Source organism: Pan paniscus, chromosome 1 (assembly GCF_029289425.2).
Source record: "Pan paniscus chromosome 1, NHGRI_mPanPan1-v2.0_pri, whole genome shotgun sequence".
In the NCBI taxonomy this organism is placed as follows: domain Eukaryota; kingdom Metazoa; phylum Chordata; class Mammalia; order Primates; family Hominidae; genus Pan; species Pan paniscus.
The window spans coordinates 115,385,950-115,402,217 of NC_073249.2; the positions used below are offsets into that span (position 1 = coordinate 115,385,950).

At 39.2% G+C, this 16,268-nt stretch overlaps 1 protein-coding gene across 6 annotated transcripts in view; it reads right to left on the reverse strand.

The window, feature by feature from the left end:
• RAP1A (RAP1A, member of RAS oncogene family) overlaps positions 1-16,268 on the reverse strand; it is a 96,672-nt gene that overhangs the window by 72,748 nt on the left and 7,656 nt on the right. Inside the window, exon 2 of one of the 6 annotated variants that reach the window (XM_034933629.4) lies at positions 16,043-16,136. The exons of 3 other annotated variants lie outside the window; for them this stretch is intronic. The gene's annotated coding sequence lies outside the window, so the exon portion shown is untranslated. Of the gene's footprint in view, positions 1-16,042; positions 16,158-16,268 lie in introns of those variants that run through there. 2 more of the 6 variants (XM_063606436.1, XM_063606437.1) reach the window with 2 other exon arrangements.

Below are 16,268 nucleotides of genomic sequence, written 5' to 3' on the forward strand. Positions count from 1 at the left end.
TTGTAAAAAGAAAACTAATTATTTCTATATATGCATATATGTACATACGCATGTTTTTACAGGAAACTTCTGTTAAGGATACACAGCAAACTGATAACCATTATTTTTGTCTCATTTGCATTCTTTTCTTGATCTGTACTTTTCAGGGCATTACCTGTATTCCTTTTAAAATACAATACTTGAACAAAAATAGTGGTGTTTTTTGTTTTTTTTTGAGACAGGGTCTCACTGTCACCTAGGCTGGAGTGTAGTGGCACAATCATGGCTCACTGCAGCCTCAACCTCCCATGCTCAAGCGATCCTCCCACCTCAGCCTTCTGAGTATCTGGGATTATAGGTATGCACCACCACACCCTGCTAATTTTTTGTTTTAATTTTTGCAGAGACAGGGTCTCACTATGTTGCTCAGGCTGGTCTCAAACTCATGGGCTCAAGCTATCCTCCCACCTTGGCCTTCCAAAGTGCTGGGATTACAGGCGGGAGCCACCATGCCTGGTCAAAAATAGTGAATTATTAAAAAATCGTGTGTTAACTAAAAGGATGTTCAAGGATTACTTTATTATTACTTTGAATAGGAAAATAATTATAAAAAAGAGCTAGTAAAAATTACTTAATACTTTGCTGAAAAATAGCTTACTTTTTAGTCACTACACAAAACATAAAAATCTCTCAACTTTTATGTACTGTGAAGATGTATACTCTAACAAATCTATTAAAGAATCCCTGCTATCAGATGGCTATTATTAATTAAAGTCTTACTGATACTAATTTATCACAATATTTAGTGAGGAAAAAATGTTTTAAATAATGAGAAATAATAAAATGAAAACATTTGAAGTTTTATAAAACACAAAATATCACATAGTTTTATAATCACTTATAATAGTCTCACATAATATTTAGTTAAAATCAAATATTGTCCTAAAAATAAGTTAAACATCCTCCTTACATGGACTATTCAGTTAAATGAATTTGAAGTTTTTATATGGCTTCAGTCTTCAAAAAACAAAGAATTAGGCAAAGGTGGAGTGTAAGGCTTTATCTAAGCAATCACAGGCTTGGCCAAAGGTCTAAGTGATAATGAGTTAATGCTCAAGCATGGGTTGTCATTTGTTTGCAGCTGTGATTCTGAGATAAAGGACTCAGTTTTGTGTACATTCACAAAGCATTTAGGTTAAATTTTGCACCAAAGAATACAATCTCTAATCTAGTTAAATGGTAAACCTCAACACAAAATCACCATTGTGATGTTAATTTTCATAAACACACCATGCAAAAAGCATACCACTACCATGAGGGGAAAAAGTTGGCTTTTCACTTTGATAGACGCAGACCCACAATCCAAAGCAAGGTAAACCTCTGTAATAAGCTTAACCTGGCTGTGGTGACAATTCAACTCCAAGGGAGGCTAGTGTCAGACAACAGTCCTGTCTGAAATGCCTGGGTACTGACTACCATTTTTTATATTTATTTGATTAGTTTTCATCCTAGCGGTGAGTGCAGTACTCTCATGAGAGATTTTTCATTACAAAGGTAAACTAACTCTTCCAGAACACTAAAACCATTTGAGAATCTCACCTGACAGTATGTCCTAAGGAAAAAAAAAAAAAGTTCATAATGTATTAGTTACTAATAGTATATAGTATCAGAATCAACATTTAAAAATTTTAACAATGCTGTGAGTGGCTACATTTAAAGAAAAAATAGTCTCAGAAAAAAATTAGCATTTTTAGAAACTAAACACATTTCTACTTTAAAAAGCAAAGTGTAATTCTTCTGCAATGTTTACTGTTTTCTCATAAAGAAACCTACATAAATCCAGCCAAAACACTAGATTCTTAAAAAATCAGATTCTAATTCAGAAAAGTGTTACCTACTATAACATCTATTCTGATATTTTGAGCTATATTAGACTAATAAACCTCAGGAAAATCTATGTATAACTCTGAAGGTATAAGTAGAGAACTACAGAAATAAGCAGAAACAACACAGTATGATGTACCTAAACTAAACACATTACCAGAAATGTAAAAAAGATAGTGTATCTCCTTTAAAAAGAATAAAACCTTGATAGCAGAAAGAGTATAAGTCCAAAATACTTCAATCAATAAACCAAAGATTAAAAGGCATATTTGACAGAAATGTTATGGTTCCAAGTATTCCCAGAAAGCTCACAGCTCAATAGCTTGTTTGTTCACTATGCAACTTTGATGTGCCTTTAGAGTTCTGAATTACTGCCTGGACCTAAAAGTCCTCAAAAATCTGTATTATTCTAGACTACTTAAAATACATATACTTGTCTTAAAAAAAAAAAAAGATAAAAACCAACACCTAGCCAAAATTCAACTGTGACTTATCTGCCTACTTATTAGAACATGTTATATTTCCTGATACAAAAGTAATTAACATCTGGTCCAATACCAGAGTAGGCAAATAAAGGAATGAAAAAAATAGAAAACACAGGGTACGGTGGCTCACACCTATAATCCCAGAACTTTGGGGGGCAAAGGTGGGTGAATGGCTTGAGCCCAAGAGTTCAAGACCATTCTGGGCAACACAGCAAAGCACTGTCTCTACAAAAAATACAAAAAGTTAGCCAGGCATGTTGGCATGCGCCTGTAGTCCCAGCTACTCAGGAGGCTAAGGTGGGGGAATCACCTGAGTGGATAAGCCGTGACCCTGCCACAGCACCCTAGCCCGGGGGTAGGATTAAGATTCGGTCTCAAAAACAAAAACAGAAAAGAAAGAAAGAAAGAAAAATAAACACAGAAAAAGACCAGCACATATAAAGTACTTTCAATTCATAAATGACCCAGAATTCTATTACAAATGGGAATTTATGCTGCAGAAATAAAAAACAAAGACATACGCAAAAACAAAAGAAAATGGGAAAGAAAAGATCCTTCCGTAGAAAAATGGACAAATTACTATGTATCATACAGCTTACAAGAATGAGGTAGAATTATACATAGTGATATGATGACCAAAATCTCTCAGGCAAAATGCGTTAGGCAAAAAAGCAACTTGCTGTAGTTAAGGAACAATATATTTTTCTTTTTTAAGAGACAGACATAGCTATATAAAATTATATATATGTAGTTTCTATATAAATAATATATATAGTTATTTATGTTAGGATATATACAGGAAAAGGCTAGACAAAGATTGATTTTAATGGTGGCTGTCCTTGGGGAAAGGGACTTTCACTTTCTAAGTCATACACACCAAAAAATATTAAAATGTACAGAATGAAGTAATTCTACTTTTTGGAATTTATCCTACAGAAATAATTAAGGATGCATGGAAAAATTCAACTATAATGATATTCATAGTAGAACTTTTATAATAAAAAATTGAAAACTATAGACAAATCATTTAAACAAATGATGGCAAATTCACATACTACTATACATCTATAGTATTTATCCATTAGAGATGGTACTGTTAAAAGATACTCATTTATCATGAAAATTCACAAAATATTAAGAAAAACAGGAGCATGAAGTATTATGTATCTGATTTCATTTTCATCAAAGAAAAGGCATATATGCATTGAACATCACTGAGAAAGATGTACACCAAAATGTTAACAAGTTGTAAGGTAAAATTAAAGGTGATTTTTCTTTTGGCTTATTGCATGCATTCTCAACAGGAGCAGTATCACCACCAATGGGGTGAAAATTGGCTCTTGAGGGGCAAAAAAATAATTCTTATTCTTTTAGTGCATAAAACACAGATATACATACAATACATAAACAAATATACAGTTATATCTGTGGCATTAAAATTTCATGAGGGGGACAATTAGAAAAATATCTAAAAAGGCTGAGAAATAATGTCTAATTGGTACTTTATTTTTTTCTACAATGAACTTGGTATTACTTGAGTTTGACTTAAGTAATCTATGTACATTTAACTAATTGAAAAAGTAAAACAAAACATAACCATGGAAAGCTAAGATATATCATTAATTTTCATTATTAACTATAAAATGTACTTCTTTATTTCTATGGCTTTAAAAATATAATACAAACCATTTTTTAAAAATAACACTAAAATGAAAATATGGAGATAAATAAACTGAAAAAGCATCTCATCAGAATCATCTGAGGATCACCTACAGGAGTAAAATACAGCACCCTAGCCCTATCACAGACCCATAAAATCAGTATTTCTGCAAGGTTATGAGGTATACCGGAGTAGCTTTTATTAAATGAAGCACACTTACATCATCACACCACTCCATGGAAATATGAAATCTAGACAGGAAATATATTTTAATTTGGCCTGAGAGATTTAAAAAATTATGTACTGAAGTAATAGAAATAATATAAGAGCCTAGAAATCTAGAAATTCCCAGTAAACTCACCCCTTTCCTTTAATGAATTCAAAGATTTACATTTCTTGGTTGGGAGCAGTGGCTCATGCCTGTAATCCCAGCACTTTGCGAGGCCAAGGCGGGTGGATCACCTGAGGTGGGGAGACTCAGCCTGACCAACATGGAGAAACCCTGTCTCTACTAAAAATACAAAATTAGCTGGGAGTGGTGGCGCATGCCTGTAATCCCAGCTACTCAGAAGGCTGAGGCAGGAAAATCCCTTGAATCTGGGAGGTGGAGGTTGCAGTGAGCCGAGATCACATCATTGCACTCCAGCCTGGGCAACAAGAACAAAACTCTGTCTCCAAAAAAAAAAAAAAAAAAATTTACCTTTCTTCACAAACTACCAAACACACCTTATTGTTCATTATCTCTACTGGGCGCAAGACACTGTGAAGAACAGAAAAGAAATAAGCAACACTCATGAATTGAATTGCTACTAAAATAAACTTACTTTATTGCCATAGTGTTTGTTGTCTAAAAGCAAGAGTTTATCTAAATCTGCAAAAACCAGTATTAACTACTGGCTTTCCCCGGGCACTATATTCACAAAGAAACAGTTTTTAATTCTAGGATGAAAATTAAGTAGAGAACAAAAGTCACGTCACTGTTGGGTAATAAAAACTGGGATACTGTCAGCTATATTCAATTCTCTAGTTAACAGACTTGTTCAGCACGTCAGCCTTGAATTCAAAATTTTGCCTATACCAGATTATAAATTTTTCATGCTAAATACTTTAGGTCTAAACTATTAAGTCGTGAATGCCAAAGATTTGTTGTATACATAAACAATGAAACTACCTAAGTGAGGAGCTAACCGTCCCACTTAATTAATGGGGAATACACAGGGTTGACCAAAATAGGGGATACATGGCATAAGATATTGTTCCAGTCCCTAGGGATCTTTTACCTCAGTTTCATGGAAACATCAATGCTGGCCAGGCACAGTGGCTCACACCTGTAATTCCAACACTTTAGGGGGCTGAGGTGGGGGGATCACCTGAGGTCAGAGGTCAGGAGTTCAAGACCAGCCTGGTCAACATGGTAAAACTCCATCTCTACTAAAAATAAAAAGATTAACTGGGTGTGGTGGCACAAGCCTATAACCCCAGCTACCTGGGAGGCTGAGGCATGAGAACTGCTTGAACCCTGCAGGCAGAGGTTGCAGTGAGCAGAGATTGCAGCCACTGAACTCCACCCTGGGCGACAGAGTGAGACACTGTTTCAGAAACAAAACAAAACACAAAGAAAACAAAGAAACATCAATCCCAACTTTCGGGTAATAACAGCAGCAATAATTTTAAGTGCCTCTTGTACCTCAGGCATGCTTATTTAATCCTCAAACAAGATATAGATATTGTTCTTTCTCCACTGACAGATGAGAAAACTGAGAAAAACTGGTAGGCACTACACGCAAACTTTTGCAAAGTGTTTTGCCTGCTGACCACAAATACAAATGACCAAATATTCAAAGCAAGATTCTGCATACCATTTATATAAATAAGTTTAAATCCTATAATTAAACACTTATCCATAAAACAGCATATGACGTAACTGAAGCAAATCTGAGTTAGAAGAATCAAAAGGTTTCCAAGGCAAGGTACAACAGTACAAAATCTTTCCTATTTCTCCCATCCCCATGCCCAGAAAATGGCAACTTAATTTTGCATCTGTTTTAGTTTTAAAGGAAAAATGTTTACCATAACATAAAATTCCATTTCAGAAATCCTATTTATTATTTGTAAAGCCTTTAACTCATTTTATCACCTAAGAATCTTTATCTTTAAAAGCTTTATTAAATTTAATTTCATACTCTATAATGAATTGACTTTAGAACTTTTAGTTTGATTATAAAATATATGAACAGGCCAGGCGTGGTGGCTCATGCCTGTAACCCTAGCACTTTGGGAGGCCGAGGCGGGTAGATCATGAAGTCAGCAGATCGAGACCATCCTGGCCAACATGGTGAAACCCCGTCTCTACTAAAAATACAAAAATTAGCTGGGCGTGGCGGTGCGTGCCTGTAATCCCAGCTACTCGGGAGGCTGAGGCAGAAGAATCACTTGAACCCAGGAGGTGGAGGTTGCAGTGAGCCGAGATCACACCACTGCACTCCAGCCTGGCAATAGGGTGAGACTCCATCTCGAAAAAATAAATGAATAAAATAAATAAATACATACATACATATATATATATATAAATGTAAAGTTCATAAAAGGCTTAACAAGGGAAATAAAATATATGACATATAATAATACATATAATATATAACATATAATAAAATATCTATAACCCACACATCAGAGATAATAATCTAGGTCTTTTGGTGTTTCCTTTTAGCCTATATTCTACATATGAATAGATATATATTTTAAAAATAAGTACTAAAATCATACTATGTAAACACTGGTAATCTGCATTTACCAATGTAACAATAGAGAACTTTTTAAAAATAGCACAGACAAATGCAATTTTATGATTGATTTTCTATAGAACACTTTGGCCTATATAACTAAAAAATATTTATTATATTGTGAAAATTAACCAGGGAGGGAAGAGATAGTTGGTCCTTCATATAAAGGGCACTCTCTCAAATATTTGAATGTTTTTAAAAATCACCTTTAAATTTTACTGATTAAATAGCCAATTTCTTTGCACTATTAAAAAACTTCACATGTCCATCTTTGGTATACCAACACACAGAGGACACTGAACATGTGGTTATGGGAGTGTTGTTATAAATGCAAAAGATCAAAATTGACTACAGGCTCAGCCCAGAACACTAGAACTTAAGCAGAGTCAGCTAAGAAAACCACAAAGCAATGATTCTTTATGTCCAATATTTAAGGCCTACTATATAGCTTATGTACACATGTAGGCAGATGGCACTGAGTGGTGACACATCTCAAGTATGTTCTGTTGTGACAGCAGTCCACGTCTGAAGCCTAATGGGAATATTAGGATGAGTATATCATCTAAAACCCTCCAACCCATGGTTTCTACTGCAGATTTTGGTTGGTTCTTGAATTATAATGCTATCATATTCCAATGTAAAAGTTGTAACACTTGAGTGAAATACTAGTCAGAAGTTATTAAACAGTAATTTAAAATTCAAAGGGATGTTTTACAACTGAGGTTTGTCCTAGGTGTGATACTCGGTATTCAAAAGACACAGAAACTTTTTAAGAGTATATACTATTTGACCAATTTCGAGATACTAAAGTCCCAGGCTTCTTACCAGTTGAACGAAAAAGAAACACTACCGAAATAACCTAATATATGAAAATCTAAACATGCAAATAAAGGTGTGTCTGATTATAAGATTCTCCCTCCCAAATCACTTGCCTATGGTTTTTCTTAAGTTAATCTGATATCCTTAAATAATCACACCAGTTTTTATAGATACACATCTATAGAGCAAATTGATACTTGCACTTTATATGCCAAACAATTTTCTGAAGCATAAAAACTTCATGCCGGGGTTATGTATGTCATTACCAAATCAACTGTATGATTAGAATGGAGAACAGCAGGATGCAACAGTAGGGCAGTCTAAAGCTGACATACAGAAATCCACCAGGAAAAATTAAAAACCAACACTTTGAGGATACCAAGAACCAAAATATCACATAAAGTTATCTTTTATAGACCTGTCATACCAAGTCTCAGACAACTAGAAACAAATTTTAAAATATGTTACCTCTTCACAACAACTCTCTTCATTCAATCTAGGTTTATTGTCCTTCCAACTCAAACCAACAAGACACCATACCTCATGAAGTAGTAATTATACTGCCACAAATGGTGACAGATTAATCATATTCTCTCTGAAGGTCCCTGCAGGCTGCAGTATCTTTTTTTTTTTTTTTGAGACCAAGTTTTGCTCTTGTTACCCAGGCTGCAGTGCAATGGCACCATCCTGGCTCACCACAACCTCTGCCTCCCAGGTTCAAGGGATTCTCCTGCCTCAGCCTCCTGAGTAGCTGGGATTACAGGCATGCGCCACCGCGCCCAGCTAGTTTTTTTGCATTTTTTTTTTTAGTGGAGATGGGGTTTCTCCATGTTGGTCAGGGTGATCTCAAACTCCCGACCTCAGGTGATCCGCCCGCCTCGACCTCCCAAAGTGCTGGGATTACAGGCATGAGCCACCACACCCGGCCGTAGGCTCCAATATCTAATCCAAAGTATTCTACTCCTTCAACCATAATTTACCTCCTCCTAGCCCTCATTCCATCAATTTCATTTCTCTTTTTTGAGAAAATAAATTCCTTTTCCACAGTCTAGCACGTCAACTTCCATGTGTTATTCCCCTATGGTAAATTCTGTATCATAATTACGTTCCTTTCTCAACCTTACTCTGATTTCTTTCAATTTCTCAATTACTTATATTTACTTTCATCCTCTAGGTATCCATTCCTATGATATTCATTTAAAAGAATACTAAACTTAGAATTTATTAAGATATTAATTAATTTGAAGGATTAGAAACTTTATAAACACAGGGTTTAGAGATTTCATACTCCTATTCTGCCTGGGTGTAGGCATTAGTTTAAAAAAAAAAAAAAAGCCCTCATTTATCCTACTAACCATTAAATGACCCAGAATTATGAGTTCATATTTCTGAGCAACAAATCACACACTTTGATATTCTAATAGAAGACAGAAACAAACACATGCCACCAACCCTGCCCCACTCCCCACAGACTGTGATAGATATTAGGCAGACAACTAACATTGGCTACATAAACATTTGGACTACTGTAATTCCATCACCTCATTTCAGAATACTAAATTCTTAAATGGTTACAAAAAAATTAAGATATAAACAGAACCAAAAGATGTTATTGATAATGAACACTATGGTGCAAAGCAGACTTTTTTTTTTTTTAAAGCCAAAAACTCTACAAATTACTCAGTTAACAAAGCCCAAGAGAAAATTATACTTTGTAAGTGTTTGGTCTTTATTTCTCTCCTCAGGATTTTTACTGTATGATTTATGAAAAAAAAGACAGGTTAAGTCACTTTATTTCTGAAGAAATTTTCTAGACTCATTTAGGAGAAAAATGGTGTGACTCACTGAAAACAGTATAGGGACAGAGGCAGTCTCCTGTCATTTACTCATTCATTCATGTTTACATTTAAGCAAGATACAAATATGTATTGATCACCTATTTTCTGCTTTGTATTGCAAAAGTCCCTTCTTCTGGAAGTTTACTACCCACGTGATTCTCTATAATTAGAGCTGTGTAAATTTTCACAAATTACATAATTACTTTGAGTTTCATCACCTGTAAAAAAACTGGACAATAACAATATCTACTTTGTAGATTTACTGTGCAAATTAAATAGGATGTAAGGGGTCTACACTCAAAAACATATGAGTTCCCTTCTCCCTGTAGGTCCATTACAGATAGGACATTAATCAATGGCTCCCAACCTTTCTATAAAAAAACTCTATTCCGACAGAGGCTCGACGGTCTCCCTCTCCCTCTCCCTCTCCCTCTCCCCACAGTCTCCCTCTCCCCCTCCCCACGGTCTCCCTCTCCCCCTCCCCACGGTCTCCCTCTCCCCCTCCCCACGGTCTCCCTCTCCCCCTCCCCACGGTCTCCCTCTGATGCCCAGCCAAAGCTGGACTGTACTGCTGCCATCTCGGCTCACTGCAACCTCCCTGCCTGATTCTCCTGCCTCAGCCTGCCGAGTGCCTGCGATTGCAGGCGCGCGCCGCCACGCCTGACTGGTTTTCGTATTTTTTTGGTGGAGACGGGGTTTCGCTGTGTTGGCCGGGCTGGTCTCCAGCTCCTAACCGCGAGTGATCCGCCAGCCTCGGCCTCCGGAGGTGCCAGGATTGCAGACGGTGTCTGGTTCACTCAGTGCTCAATGGTGCCCAGGCTGCAGTGCAGTGGCGTGATCTCGGCTCGCTACAACCTCCACCTCCCAGTCGCCTGCCTTGGCCTCCCAAAGTGCCCAGAGTGCAGCCTCTGCCTGGCCGCCACCCCGTCTAGGAAGTGAGGAGCGTCTCTGCCTGGCCGCCCATCGTCTGGGATGTGAGGAGCCCCTCTGCCTGGCTGCCCAGTCTGGAAAGTGAGGAGCGTCTCTGCCCGGCCGCCATCCCATCTAGGAAGTGAGGAGCGCCTCTTCCCGGCCGCCATCCCATCTAGGAAGTGAGGAGCGTCTCTGCCCGGCCGCCCATCGTCTGAGATGTGGGGAGCGCCTTTGCCCCGCCGCCCCGTCTGGGATGTGAGGAGCGCCTCTGCCCAGCCGCCCCATCTGAGAAGGGAGGAGACCCTCCGCCCAGCAGCCGCCCCGTCTGAGAAGTGAGGAGCCCCTCCGCCCGGCAGCCACCCCGTCTGGGAAGTGAGGAGCGTCTCCGCCCGGCAGCCACCCCGTCTGGGAGGGAGGTGGGGGTCAGCCCCCACCAGGCCAGCCGCCCCATCCGGGAGGGAGGTGGGGGGGTCAGCCCCCCGCCAGGCCAGCCGCCCCATCTGGGAGGGAGGTGGGGGGGTCAGCCCCCCGCCCGGCCAGCCGCCCCGTCTGGGAGGTGAGGGGCGCCTCTGCCCAGCCGCCCCTACTGGGAAGTGAGGAGCCCCTCTGCCCGGCCAGCCACCCCGTCCGGGAGGGAGGTGGGGGGTTCACCCCCCACCCGGCCAGCCGCCCCGTCCGGGAGGGAGGTGGGGGGTTCAGCCCCCCGCCCGGCCAGCCGCCCCGTCCGGGAGGGAGGTGGGGGGGTCAGCCCCCCGCCCGGCCAGCCGCCCCGTCCGGGAGGGAGGTGGGGGGGTCAGCCCCCCGCCCGGCCAGCCGCCCCATCCGGGAGGTGAGGGGCGCCTCTGCCCGGCCGCCCCTACTGGGAAGTGAGAAGCCCCTCTGCCCGGCCAGCCGCCCCATCTGGGAGGGAGGTGGGGGGGGTCAGCTCCCCGCCCGGCCAGCCGCCCCATCCGGGAGGGAGGTGGGGGGTCAGCCCCCCGCCCGGCCAGCCGCCCCATCCGGGAGGGAGGTGGGGGGTCAGCCCCCCGCCCGGCCAGCTGCCTCGTCCGGGAGGGAGGTGGGGGGGTCAGCCCCCCGCCCGGCCAGCCGCCCCGTCCGGGAGGTGAGGGGTGCCTCTGCCCAGCCGCCCCTACTGGGAAGTGAGGAGCCCCTCTGCCCGGCCAGCCGCCCCGTCCGGGTGGGAGGTGGGGGGTCAGCCCCCCGCCCGGCCAGCCGCCCCGTCCGAGAGGGAGGTGGGAGGGTCAGCCCCCCGCCCGGCCAGCTGCCCCGTCCAGGAGGTGAGGGGTGCCTCTGCCCGGCCGCCCCTACTGGGAAGTGAGGAGCCCCTCTGCCCGGCCACCACCCCGTCTGGGAGGTGTGCCCAACAGCTCATTGAGAACGGGCCATGATGACAATGGTGGTTTTGTGGAATAGAAAGCGGGGAAAGGTGGGGAAAAGATTGAGAAATCGGATGGTTGCCGTGTCTGTGTGGAAAGAAGTAGACATGGGAGACTTTTCATTTTGTTCTGTACTAAGAAAAATTCTTCTGCCTTGGGATCCTGTTGATCTGTGACCTTACCCCCCCAACCCTGTGCTCTCTGAAACATGTGCTGTGTCCACTCAGGGTTAAATGGATTAAGGGCGGTGCAAGATGTGCTTTGTTAAACAGATGCTTGAAGGCAGCATGCTCGTTAAGAGTCATCACCACTCCCTAATCTCAAGTACCCAGGGACACAAACACTGCAGAAGGCGTCAGGGTCCTCTGCCTAGGAAAACCAGAGACCTTTGTTCACTTGTTTATCTGCTGACTTTCCCTCCACTATTGTCCTATGACCCTGCCAAATCCCCCTCTGTGAGAAACACCCAAGAATGATCAATAAAAATAAAAATGAAAATTAAAAAAAAAAAAAAAAACTCTATTCTATTCCATGGATTTCACGTTTAAAGATTTTTGTCTACCAACTGCAATGACATCTTATTAATCACATAAGTAAAAGCTAATCAAAATTCTCAAATTGCCAAAGACTTAAAAACTAACAAAACCCAGTGCTAGGATCTTGAAGGGATAAGTACAATATTTTATTTCCTTAACAATCTGCAAATTGCTACAATGTATGATAATGATTTGAGTCAATATAATCATTGGTCAAAGAAAAGATACATAATATTTATCTGTATAAGTCTATTTAGAGTAAATGCACAATTTTCATTTGACTTTTTGTAATACTAATCATAATTCCTTCCTATCTCTGCAGATCCCTGGGAAAAACATAATTTATGGACCAGGAATTAGTGATTCTGTATGTCTAGAAAAACTACTGGTTACCCTACAGATTTAAATGAGTATTATTAGTAACACCACCTTCAAATTCACAAGTTGCATATATTTACCCATAAAGAGAAATAATGATATCCAGTGAGCTGTTCCCTATCAACCTCATCTACCAGGCTTTTCCTAGCCTTGTGATGACAAGGGTCTTTTTGTTCTTCCTCAAACATGATGATCTGCTTCCCACTTTAGGGCCTTTGCACCAACGGGCCCTTTCTCTGCCTGGTTCATTCTTCTTATATACTGTTATATGTCTGGCATTTTGTAATTCGGGTGCCACATTAAATATCACCATCTCAGTGAGCTTTTCCACAACACTCAATTTAAAACCCTTTCATCATTCTCTATCATTTCATCTTGCTATAGTTTCTTCATGGCATTTGGGACCTCTGAAATTATCTTATTTACTTGTTTTTCTACTGTGTCTCTCTACTATCATCAACCCTTCAGTGGTATAAAAATTGCCATGAAAGCACGTCTTATTCACTGCTAAATCTGTGGTTCCTAGAATAGTATCAAGCGCTCAATAATCACTCAATAAATACATGTTGGACGACTAACCAAACTGTTTATTATTACTGTAGGGAATGATTTCTTAGTCAAGAATTTATATTTAGCATTCAAAATTGCTGATTCAAAAGGAGTATGAAAAAATCTTCTGATAAAGAAAAACGTACATAATATTCTATTCAACCAGTACACTTCATTTTGTTTTATTTTAATCCTTCAGGATAGAAGCATATAAAAGTCTATTCACATTTCAGACACTTCGTATTTCACCTCATGTAAAAATTAAATGAACTATCTTATAACAGTATCCCACAAACTGCTAGCTACTTAATTTAATAATTTATTTTTTCTGTCAAGATGCAAGCAAGTTTCTAAAAATGTAAGACAACAGGCCATCATAGTGGCAATGCCAGAATGGCCCAAACTAAGGACTATGCTATTCTCTCAGCTATAGTTTAAGGAGTAGGAGTGATGGGGAGAGAATGACTGTAGTTCAGATTCTGCTGGACAAACAGGCAGAAGTATCCTCAAACCTATTTAAAAGAGACTCTTACAGTTTGTAGACATTAAATCATCGTTTTCAATATCTGAGATCCCTTTAGCAAATGAAATTTCATTCAGTTGACCAGATCTGGGCTTTTGCAGATTCACACAGGAAAAACACAGTATTTGTAAAAAAAAGTCACACGCACACAATCCCCAACACTACGAGCACTGTGAGTTACATTTGCTTATTAATTTAAAAATATTTTCAAGGATAGTTTTAAAGGGAAGAGATTTGAATAAAAATAATAAGTACTTTATTTCTGAATTTAGGCAGTATTTGGAAACTAAAAGAAACATTAAGAAAGGTATGATAACTCACTGTTTTAAAAAATGCAAACACCTTAGAAGTATCACAAGCCTGTATTTTTTTAAATTGGTGGTTGCTTCTTTTCTCCATTGGAAGATACCGAGCAGACAATTCACAGTTCCTGTGAGTTTACTTATCAGTCAAAAAGAAATACTATTAATATCAATCTCTGGCTAACTTGCTTTATATTATTCAGTCAAGTGGAAAGTATGAGTAGAGCTCTAGTCAGGTTCTAGAATGACTAAAAATGGCATCTGCAAACTCTCTTTTTTTAATTAGGAAAATTCAGGGCTGAGAGAGAAAACAGGAATATTAAAAGTAATGTTTTTCTAAACATCATACACACAATTTCCCATTTTTTTGCTCCTATATTTTACTTAGAAGCTGCTTAACAAACAAGAAGTCTGTATTTCACTTCTCATCACCTCTGCTCACACGACTGGTTTTTTTAAAGTCCTGCAGCAATCACAAATGCTACAAAAACCACATGCAGAAGAATTTCACCTTACAGTGAAGAGTTTTAAGGTAATAGCTCCAGAAATACAAAGTCTAAAAGCGAGGATATCCTGTTAACCAAGAACTCAAAATGCTAACTAAATAAAATTACTGCAGGAGATTGTACATATATATTTTTAAAAGCATAAATATATGCTTTTTACTGATGAAATGATAGGAATCTTGGAATGTTTTATCCTTCAATTTTTAAAAAAACAATAGTAACAACCAAAGTGTACTGAGTCCCATCTTCTCTCAAAGGCTGCCTAACTGCATGTAAGCCTAGGCTGTTTCTTTTGAATTTAATCTCCAAATTGGTTGTACAGATCTTCACAAACATGAAGCCTAAGCACTTCCTCCAAAACCCTCCCTTTTGTTTTCCTTTAAACCCTCAGATCTTACCTTACCTGTGTTACTATTAATCCAGATTCCCTGTCTTCAACCTCTTCCTTCCTCAATTCATTCTTTACTCTACAAGCGAATTCATCTGCTTTTCGATGAATGCTTTTATCAAGTCATTTTCCACATACCAAAGCTTGTACTCCTGAAAAAGTCTACACTTATCAACCTAGCATTCAATGGCTTAAAAGTCTAGCCCCAATCTCCATAATTCTCCCTTATCTCCATATTTTCTAACTATACAAAAGCCTAGGCTTCTGTCAAATTAATCACCTGTCCTCCAACTTCTCCTGAACTTTCTTTCTATCTTGGCACATGCCATTCCTACCACAAAGAATGTCCACCATTCCCCTCCTGCTGCCACTGCTCACCACAGCCCATTTGCATTTCAGTATTTATTCATGTAAACAAAAACACAAAAATGAGATATTTCTTGCCCTTGAGGAGACTGGCAGAAAAAACAAATTTAACGAAAATAGCTAGTTTTTATTAAATACCTATGTGCCAAGTGGTCTTACACATTATTCTAATCCTCTCAACAATCCTATGGGGTAGATATTATTCTCCTTTTATAAAAATAAGGAAGCCAAGGTTCAGAAAAATCAAATCATACACATATTTAGCAGGTTGCCTCCAATCATGTACTTAGTAAGTGGCAAAGCAAGGACACAAACCCAGGCTGCCTAACTCCAGAGCTACTGCTCTAAACATTAACAGATTTTTTTTTTGTTTTTTCAAAGTCAGAACCATGTGACTACCCCCCTCATCTATCTGAAATAATTTAGTTTTACATAATATTTATACTTATTACATACTATAAAACAAGCTTTCTCATGTTTGTCATTTTAATAAAAGAACATTAAAATTCTAGCTCTCCAAAAAAAAAAAAATGCTGAAATTCCAACTTTAATCAGTAATTTTTTTTTGGTCACAGATTACTTTTACCTAAAATATTTTTAAAGAAACTCATTTCAATAAGTTTTTTGGAAGACAATTGCAAATTTCTTTCATACACTATGATGGTTTTACAGATTATTAATAATATGAGGATTTCTGCTATTACCACCCAAGAATGTAACAGATATCTATCACATTGGCAAAGATTGTAAAAACTGACCTACTCAATGCCATTGAAGGTGCAGTGAGACACATACTCTTATACACAGGGTAATCACCCTCTGATCCAGTTATCCCACTTCTGGGAATCTATCCTACAGGAAGAAAAAAAAAACAGAGATGCAATCAAAGATACATGTACAAAAAATGTCTGTCCCAGTGTTATTTAAAACAGTAATATTATAAAGAATCAACTTTAAAGTCTCCAACTAGGAGACCAACATCCC